The sequence below is a fragment of the Bos taurus genome, chromosome 2 (genome assembly GCF_002263795.3).
Source record: "Bos taurus isolate L1 Dominette 01449 registration number 42190680 breed Hereford chromosome 2, ARS-UCD2.0, whole genome shotgun sequence".
Taxonomy (NCBI): domain Eukaryota; kingdom Metazoa; phylum Chordata; class Mammalia; order Artiodactyla; family Bovidae; genus Bos; species Bos taurus.
The window spans coordinates 118,793,617-118,803,631 of NC_037329.1; the positions used below are offsets into that span (position 1 = coordinate 118,793,617).

Sequence of the window (10,015 nt, forward strand, 5' to 3'; positions counted from 1 at the left end):
AAGAGCTTCACGACCCAGATAATCACGATGGTGTGATCACTCACCTAGAGCCAGACATCCTGGAATGTGAAGTCAAGTGGGCCTTAGGAAGCATCACTATGAACAAAGCTAGTGGAGGTGATGGAATTCCAGTTAAGCTATTTCATATCCTGAAAGATGATGCTGTGAAAGTGCTGCACTCAATATGCCAGCAAATTTGGAACTCAGCAGTGGCCACAGGACTGGAAAAGGTCAGTTTTCATTCCAATCCCAAAGAAAGGCAATGCCAAAGAATGCTCAAACTACCACACAATTGCATTTATCTCATACGCTAGTAAAATAATGCTCAAAATTCTCCAAGCCAGGCTTCAGCAATATGTGAACCATGAACTTCCAGATGTTCAAGCTGGTTTTAGAAAAGGCAGAGGAACCAAAGATCAAATTGCCAACATCCACGGGATCATCAAAAAAGCAAGAGAGTTCCAGAAAAGCATCTACTTCTGCTTTATTGACTATGCCAAAGCCTTTGACTGTGTGGATCACAATAAACTGTGGAAAATTCAGAAAGAGATGGGAATACCAGACCACCTCTGAAAAAGGCAGAGAATGACCTGCCTCTTGAGAAACCTATATGCAGGTCAGGAAGCAAGTTAGAACTGGACATGGAACAACAGACTGGTTCCAAATAGGAAAAGGAGTTCGTCAAGGCTGTATATTATCACCCTGTTTATTTAACTTATATGCAGAGTACATCATGAGAAACGCTGGACTGGAAGAAACACAAGCTGGAATCAAGATTGCTGAGAGAAATATCAATAACCTCAGATATGCAGATGACACCACCCTTATGGCAGAAAGTGAAGAGGAACTAAAAAGCCTCTTGATGAAAGTGAAAGTGGAGAGTGAAAAAGTTGGCTTAAAGCTCAACATTCAGAAAACTAAGATCATGGCATCCGGTCCCATCACTTCATGGCAAATAGATGGAGAAACAGTGGAAACAGTGTCAGATTTTATTTTTCTGGGCTCCAAAATCACTGCAGATGGTGACTGCAGCCATGAAATTAAAAGACGCTTACTCCTTGGAAGGAAAGTTATGACCAACCTAGATAGCATATTGAAAAGCAGAGACATTACTTTGCCAACCAAGGTCCGTCTAGTCAAGGCTATGGTGTTTCCAGTGGTCATGTACGGATGTGAGAGTTGGACTGTGAAAAAAGCTGAGCGCCAAAGAATTGATGCTTTTGAACTGTGGTGTTGGAGAAGGCTCATGAGAGCCCCTTGGACTGCAAGGAGATCCAACCAGTGCATTCTAAAGGAGATCAGTCCTAGGTGTTCATTGGAAGGACTGATGCTGAAGCTGAAACTCCAATACTTTGGCCACCTCATGCGACAAGTTGACTCATTGGAAAATACTCTGATACTGGGAGGGATTGGGGGCAGGAGGAGAAGGGGACAACAGAGGATGAGATGGCTGGATGGCATCACCAACTTGATGGACATGAGTTTGAGTGAACTCTGGGAGTTGGTGATGGACAGGGAGGCCTGGGGTACTGCGATTCATGGGGTCGCAAAGAGTCGGACACGACTGAGCGACTGAACTGAACTGAAAGCTCATTTTCTTAAACAAATTAATAAATGGAAAAAAGTGTCCCCACCAGAATTCCCAGTCACTGCAGTTGTCCTGGGCAGCTCTGTCCTCCCTCTCCACGGCTCTCTTTGCTCACCTGATGTGCTGGGCAGATAAGGCCTTTTTATGCTTTTTGTTTTGTTTTCCAGAAGATCTTTCCTAGCACTTTGACAGAGCTCTGGTGCCCTGTGAGATCACAGGAAATATATAGATTGGTCTCTGCACCTATCCTGCACCTGTCCTGGCACAGAGCTCCTGAACCCTTTGTAATTTCCTAAGTGCTAAGAACACAAGGAGCATCTTTTGTTCCAATAGTTGATCTTTGACCTTGGTTCCTGGGACTGAGCTTCTAGATCCCTTGGAATTTCCTGGGTCATAGGAGTGTCTTTTGCTCTACTGAGGTCACTCTGGGTAGGCTTTGTGGACATGAGCTGGTCACCAGGAAAACTAGCCATGATTCAGTTCAGTCACTCAGTTGTGTCTGACTCTTTGTGACCCCATGGACTGCAGCATGCCAGGCTTCCCTGTCCATCAACAACTCCCAGAGCTTGCTCAAACTCATGTCCATCGAGTTGGTGATGCCATGATTAGAAGCTTGGAATTTTCAGCTCATCCCCTAGTCCCATTCTCCAGAGAGGGCCAAGGGGTTGGAAACGGAGTTAATCACTAATCTTGCCTGCATGAGGAGGCTGCCCCACAAACCCAGGTAGTATGGGATTTGGAGAGTTTCCAGGTTGGTAAACACAAGTGGGGGAGAGTGGTGCATCCAGAGAGGACATGGAAACTCTATGCCCCTCCCCCCCAACACACACACCTTGCCCTGTGTGTTGCCCCCCAACACACACACACATTTTCCAGCTGGATGCTCATCTGTATCCTTTTTTTTAATATTTATTTATTTTGGCTGCGTTGGGTCTTAGTTGCCACTCGCAGGACCTTCATTGCGACAAGCAGACTTCTTAGTTGCGGCATACGAGTTCTTTAGTTGCAGCATGAGAACACTTAGTTGTGGTATGTAGGGTCTAGTTCCCCGACCAGGGACGGAATCCAAGCTCCCTCTATTGTGAGCATGGCGTTTTAGCCACTGGACCACCAGAGAAGTCCCTTCATCTGTATCCTGTATCATATCCTTTTGTGATAAACTGCGAACAATAAGTAAACTGTTTTTCTGAGTCCTGTGAGCCACTCAAGCAAATTCATCAAACCCAAGGAGGGGGTCAAGGGAACCCCCTATTTACAGTCAGAAGCATAGGTAACCACTTGGACTTTGGATCAGCAGAGGGGAAGCAGGGGTCAGTCTTGTGGGACACCACCTGTGAGACCTGGTAGTGTCAGAATCCAGTAAACCTGTAGGATACAGAACTGCTTGAGGTAGGTGGAGAAAAGCACATAATTCATTTGGCGGCCAGAAGTGTCATCAGTGAAGTGTTCTGTGCGCCGGGTAAAGGAGAAACACAGGCAGGAAAGACGATTTTTCAGACGCATAACATAGAAGACTGGAGAGCAAGCAGTCAGACTGAACCTGAGCAGGACCTGCCTCCTAGGGTGCAGCCACCTAGATAGAGCCAGCCTCTCTGCTCCTCACTGCTTTTCAAACGTTCCAGGCGCAGTGAGCATCTAGGCCCACCGCTTTATTAAATGCACAGAAATCCATTTTACTTGGAGCCTTGGACATAATGATCCATCCATGGGATAAACGGACTTGTTCGTTTGACGCCAAAGACACACAAAATGATTGCGAAACTAATCACAGCCAGCGTGCCAGCGGCGCCCGCAGCAAGTTCCCTGTATTAGAAGATTTCCAAGGAACAGCTGGCAGAGGCCCTTGGCCACACGGGAAGAGGTAGGGGGCAGGGGTATTGTGACATGCCCCAGGGAAGGGCAGTATTTCCCTTGGCCATCGGAGGCCCCGGCCCAGAGGGGCAAGGGAGCCGGACTGGCCATGGAGCCTGGGGCCCAGCCCTCCAGGGCCCTGGGAGAGGGCAAGGCCGAGCCGCAGCAGCAGGCCCCCACCCAGTGCATCGAGGGCCACGGCCAGGTGGTGCTGTTGGGCGAACTCTGGAAGCAGGATGAGTGCTGTGTGACCCTGCAGAACATTCTGGAGCAGGACCCGACCGATCCGCCCTCCCGACCGTCCTCCATCCGAGCCACGAGCGGCCACAGCAACTCCAGCAACTGCGCCAGGGGGAGGCTCAAGCGCTCCGGGGACAGCTCGTGGAAGCAGGGCGCCGATTGCCCGGCCGCCAAGTCCAAGCGCTGCTCGCAGAAGCAGCCGTGCGAGCCGTGCAAGGCCAGGGACGCGCCAGAGCGCCAGTGCAAGGCGGCGCCGGCGGGGACCCCGGGCTCGGGGCCGGCGGAGGACGCGGCGCCGGGCTGCCGGGACCCTGGACCGCAGCGGGCGGCGCCCGAGCCCGGCGCGCGGCTGCTCCTCGTGCTGTGCCGCGCGTCCGCGCTGCGCTCCCAGCTCCCGCGGTTGCAGCTGCTTCTGCAGCAGGTGAGCGCCCGGGAGCGCAGCCGGCCCGCCGCGCTCTTCGGCCTCATCGTGCAGCCGCGGCGCGAAGAGGAGGCCGAGGCGCGCCGCCGCATGGAGAGCCTGCTCTGCGGCGCCTTCGCCCCGCACAGCCCGGACGCCGAGGTGCACACGGCCGTGTTCTGCCCCCGCCGCGCGGAGGGCACCCTGGACGTCCAGCGCGCCGCCGGAGGAGCGCACAAGGTCGCGTCGCCGGGTTGCGTCCGCCTCGTGGATCGGGCCACCCAGACGGATGGTGAGGGGCCCGAGGGAGGGCAGGGGGCGGGAACGCCGGGTGGCCAGGGGCGCCCGCGGGGTGGGAAAGTGCAAATACAGAGGAAGTCCCCACCCTGCTGGTCCCAGAAGGGAAAGTCTTAGACGCTCAGTCGTGTCCGACTCTTTGCGACCCCATGGTCTGTCCATGGGATTCTCCAGGCAAGAATACTGGAGTGGATAGCCGTTGCCTTCTCCAGGGGATCTTCCCGACTCAGGGATCGAGCCCGGGTCGCCTGCATTGCAGGCGGATTCTTTACCATCTGAGCCACCAGGGAAGCCCTTGGTGGGGATGATTTTAGTCACTAAGTCCTGTCTGACTCTTGCAACCCCATGGACTGGGAACCTACCAGGCTTCTCTGTCCATGGGATTCTCCAGGCAATAATACTGGCGTGGGTTGCCATTTCCTTTTCCAGGGGATCTTCCCAACCCAGGAATCCAACCCGGGTCTCCTGCATCGCAGGCAGATTCTTTACTGACTGAGCCACAAGGGAAGCCCACGGAAGCCCAGGGAAGCCCAAGTGGTAGACAAATTCCTGATGTCGTGGTCCCTCTCCTAATGCCTCCACTTGCTTCGTTTGGGGTAAAGATGAACTGGGTTTCTCACACCAGATGTCTCGCTCGCTGAGGCAATCCCTGGTCAAAAAGTGTTGGAAATGATTTGTAGTTAAACCTCCCACCAATCCACCGGACCCTCTTCCCCCTTGCTCGCTGCTGCCAATTGCACTTTTCTAAGGTACTCGTTTGGGAGTCTTCAGTTCCCGAGCCCACCCTCTCCTCTCCAAATCCACTATTTCTTAACTTGATTCTTTAGTCTTCTCCTCCAAGGAATCGCAACTACAATGAAAACATGCCGATGGTGAGCCAGGCACTGTTCTAAGGGCTTTTCACGACTAATCCTCACAACAATCCAATAAGGAAGGCCCTGTGTTAGCCTAGTAACCCTCCTCCTTCCCCCACTTCGGGATTCTTACCTCCAGCCCTCAAGACCCTATGGAGGGTTCCAGACCTATGGGTTAATCCATGGGTCTGAGGGCTCTGGGCTCTTAAATGAGCATCTAATGCCTCTGCCTCCTAGAATCCCTCCAGGGGCATCAGTCCAGAAGAAGGAGGTGCTCTGGGCAGGTAGTCAAGGCTCCATTACTGGAGGCTATGCCACCCCTCTGCTGCTGCTAAGTCACTTCAGTCGTGTCCGACTCTGTGCGACCCCATAGACGGCAGCCCACCAGGCTCCCCCATCCCTGGGATTCTCCAGGCAAGAACACTGGAGTGGGTTGCCATTTCCTTCTCCAATGCATGAAAGTGAAAAAGTGAAAGTGAAAGTGAAGTTGTGTACGACTCTTAGCGACCCCATGGACTGCAGCCTACCAGGCTCCTCTGTCCATGGGATTTTCCAGGCAAGAGTACTGGAGTGGGGTGCCATTGCCTTCTCTGACCCTTCTGCTGGTGACCAGAGCTAGTTGTCCCCTCTTGCTGATTAGCTGCCCTCCTGACATGTGGGGGTGAAGGCTCAGTTGGCATCTATGGTACCCTCCAGCTCTAAGATGCTAGTTTCGGGACAAATGGTGACTGCCTGATCTGGGTGCCCCAGATGCACCAGCGTCAGGGCCAGCAGCGTCAGGGACCTTCTGCTCAGGACCTCGTCCCGACCACCTAGCTGCATCCCTTTAGGCCCATTCTCCTCCCTCTCCTAAATAGTCCATGAGGTTTTCCCATGGCCAGCCTGCCTGCTTAGGAAAGCCTCTTGCCTAGGGATTGTTCCAGTGGGGATCCTCAGGCAAGTCCAGAAAATCCCACTCCATCTTTGAAAACAAGCTCTTGGTGATGCAGTTCCCAGGAGCCTTGTCGCCTATCAGCCATGCCCGCCCTGCAGTCAGTGATTCCCTGTGTTCTTTGTCCTCCTACCGTCACCCTCAAGCAGCTTGTTGAGGCCCTTCTCTGGACTCTGGCCCTCCTTGGTCTCCACAGCTCGGGAGTGGGGAACTCAAAAGAAGACAAGCATAGAAATCGTTCTCACACCACACAGAATGTGACCTGGGACTCAGAGCGAGAGAGATCACTTCTCATTGGGGATCCCAAGAAAGGCTTTATGAGATGTCCACTTGAGGTGGATCTTGATGTTGGGAAGTGCTCTGAGAGGGAGAAGGGCTCAAGTAGGGGGAAAATGCTTCCACAAATGCAAGAAAGTGTTCCTCGACCTCCTGGGCTCACCAACAGCTGGAACTAGACGTGGGTAGCAGCGAGATGGCCTACGAGCCAGGGACAATGAGTTGTGACTCATTGAGTTACAGAATCATGTGTTGTAGAGTCAGGCTTCTGGGCTTGGAATGTGTGCTCATGCCCACAGGCAGAGTGGAAGATGTTTTAGCAGTAGTGCTATCCTTCCCCATCCTTCTGGGGCAACCTCTTACTCCACAGGTGCCATCATCCTGCTTCTTGGGACCTCCTTGCTGTTTTCTCCATGGCCATAGGAAGACTCCTCACTCCTCCCAAAGCCTGACCCTCTGTGTTCCCTTCATCACTCTCCTGGGGTACAGGCATTTGTTTTCTGTGCTCTCTTTGGCTTTTTGATGTGAAATGGAATGTTTCTTTCATTGCTACCAGAAAATGCTACCCACATGTGTCCGTTCGCTGTCACTGTTCAGTTGCTAAGTCGTGTCTGACTCTCTGCAACTGTAGCCCGCCAGCCTCCTCTGCCTATGGGATTCTCCAGGCAAGAATACTGGAGTGGGTTGCCATTTCCTTCTCCAGGGGAACTTCTCAGCCCAGGGAGCAAACCCAGGTCTCCTGATTGGCAGGCGGATTCTTTACCACTGAGTGACGTAGGAAGCCCACCCATATGTGTCTACCCATCTCTAATTCACTTAAACCAGTGGTTCTCAACCAGGGGCAATTTCTCATGCTCAGTCTCTCTCTCTCTCTCCCCCTCCCCCTCCCCCTGTCTCTCTCACACACACACCACATTCCAGGGACATTTAGCAATGTTGGTAGACATTCTGGGTTGTCACCACTTGGGTTGAAGGGTGGTGGCTACTGTCATCTCACGGGCAGAAGCCACGGATGTTCTTAAACCACTTCCAGTGAAGGACAGCCTCCCAACAAAGAATTTTCTGACCTAAAATGTCAACAGGGCTGAGATTGAGAAATGATGGTATAAACCAAGTCGAGGCCCTCAGTCAAAAGCCCATCGGTTGCCTGAATATCAAATTGCGCAGAGATAAATGCCTTAGGAGTTCCTGACCTGACTGCTAAATCAGGACAGGTTTCCCAACTCAGGTCTCCAGTCTCTCTGATTCTAAACTGAATCCCCTGCTGAGAGATCCATTGCTCTTGACTTCAGGGAATTACCACCTTCTTGCAGACTCACCTGTTCCGTGAACCTCCTCACGCCAAGGGTCAACCAGATTCAACCCAGCTTTATTGATCTGAGCTTCCTTTCATTTCTAATCCTTCGTGCCTTTGTTTTCATCAATCCTATCAAGGAATTTAAAAATTCATTAATTTTAAGGCTTGTATAATTATCTGACTCCCTAAGAGAAAGAGCCTTGAACGGGACTTATTGATGCCTCCAACTGGCTGTGTGACCTTGGGAAGGTAATTTAACTTCTCTGAACCTCAGTTTCTCTTTTGCAAGAAGAGAATCATTAAGATATTTTCAGGCTCTAGAATCCTTAAAATATTTCCTGTCATTTTATATTTCATGTCAGGTCTGGCCTTACATGGGGGTTCTCCCTAAACCGTAAAAGTTCTACCCTAAACTGTATCCTGGAGCAGGATTATCAGCCCCCAGACTCTCAAGGTTAACAGGCGAAAACTCACTCACCTAGTGACGCATTAAGGGCGGAGTGTCCTACTGTGAACATGTTCTGTGTTGCAGTCCAAGCGTGAAGTTTAAGGTTGTCTTTTTAAAATCCTGTTTCCTCTTCTGTCCTAAAATGAAGATCACATTGTTAACTTCAAGAAAGAGTCATAGTCTCCTAATTGGCACGACGAGTTGGGAGTCCGAGAGATGGTCTGCTATTGTCAGACTGTGTGAATCAAAACAAACTGTGGAAAGTTCTTAAAGAGATGAGATTACCTGACCACCATACCTGCCTCCTGAGAAACCTGTATGCAGATCAAGAAGCAGCAGTGAGAACTAGACATGGAACAATGCACTGGTTCAAACTCAGGAAAGGAGTACGTCAAGGCTGAATATTATCACCCTGCTTATTTAACTTCTATGCAGAGTATCTCATGTGAAGTGCTGGGCTGGATGAATCACAAGCTGGAATCAAGATTGGTGGGAGAAATATCAACAAGCACAGTTATGCAGATGATACCACTCCAATGGCAGAAAGTGGAGAAGAACTAAAGAGCCTCCTGATGAGGGTGAAAGAAGAGAGTGAAAATGTTGGCTTAAAACTCAACATTCAAAAAACTAAGATCATAGCATCCAGTCCCATCACTTCATGACAGATAGGGTAAAAGTGGAAACAGTGACAGATTTTATCTTCTTGGGCTCCAAAATCACTGTGGTTGGTGACTGCAGCCATGAAATTAAAAGATGCTTATTCCTTGGATGGAAAGCTATGACAAACCTAGACAGCATATTAAAAAAGCAGAGACATCACTTTGCCGACAAAGTTCCGTAGAGTCAAAGCTATGGTTTTTCCAGTAGTCATGCAGAGGTCTGAGAGTGGACCATGAAGAAGGCTGAGTGCTGAAGAATTGATGCCTTTGAACTGTGGTGTTGGAGAAGACTCTTGAGAGTCCCTTGGACAGTAAGGAGATCAAACCCGTCAATCCTAAAGGAAATCAACCCTGAATATTCATTGAAAGGACTGTTGCTAAAGCTGAAACTCCAATGCTTTGGCCACCTGATGCAAAGAGCCAACTCATTGGAAAAGGCCCTGATGCTGGGAAAGATTGAGGGCAAGAGGAAAAGGGGACGACAGAGGATGAGATGGTTCGATGGCATCACCAACTCAATGGACATAAGTTTGAGCAAACTCCAGGAGACGGTGAAGGACAGGAAAGCTTGGTGTGCTACAGTCCATGGGGTCACAAAGCGTCAGACACAACTTAGCGACTGAACAACAGCAACTGCTATTGTCAGTGTAATGAGTTTCAGAAAAGTTTATTTTTCCAAACACCTGTTATGTTTTTGTGGAAATTCTTTTCCCCATTGCAATGTTTCTTATCAAAATTGGGGAACCCCCCAAGTCCTTTCCCACAGTGAGGAGAGCAGACTTTGGGAGAAGGGGGAAGCCACTCCAAACGGGATAATCTGGTGTGGGGAAGCAGACAGCAAGACAGTAAAAGGCTGTAGATCTTCCATGGACCCGCAAATCTTCAGTTACCAAAAATTCACAAAATGCATGGTGAAGTGGTTTGTTTGTTTGGAGTGGGTGGGGGTTACATGAAAACCAGTGATAGAGGAAGCGTCTCAGCCAGGGTGTCTTGGAGAGGAATAGCGCACAGAGACCCAGGGACACAACCAGCAGGCAGGTGCCCAAAGGAGGGTCTCAGTTTGCAGAATCCTGAGGTCTAAGTTGCCACAGGCTCCAAGGCCAGGCTTAACCAGGTGCCCAGGTCTGTGGGCACCTCCAGGAACCAAGGAGGACGGAGGGCAGCAGGCAGGTGT

General features: G+C 50.7%; 1 long non-coding RNA gene across 1 annotated transcript; it reads right to left on the minus strand.

Annotated features, from left to right (window-relative positions):
- Positions 1-4,419: 4,419 nt before the first annotated feature.
- Positions 4,420-10,007, minus strand: LOC132343348 (uncharacterized). Its single transcript, XR_009492126.1, has 3 exons — positions 8,213-10,007; positions 7,757-7,863; positions 4,420-5,025 (listed from the first exon to the last, which is right to left on the minus strand). It is a non-coding gene; the product is annotated as an uncharacterized lncRNA (long non-coding RNA).
- Between the last annotated feature and the right edge of the window lie 8 nt (positions 10,008-10,015).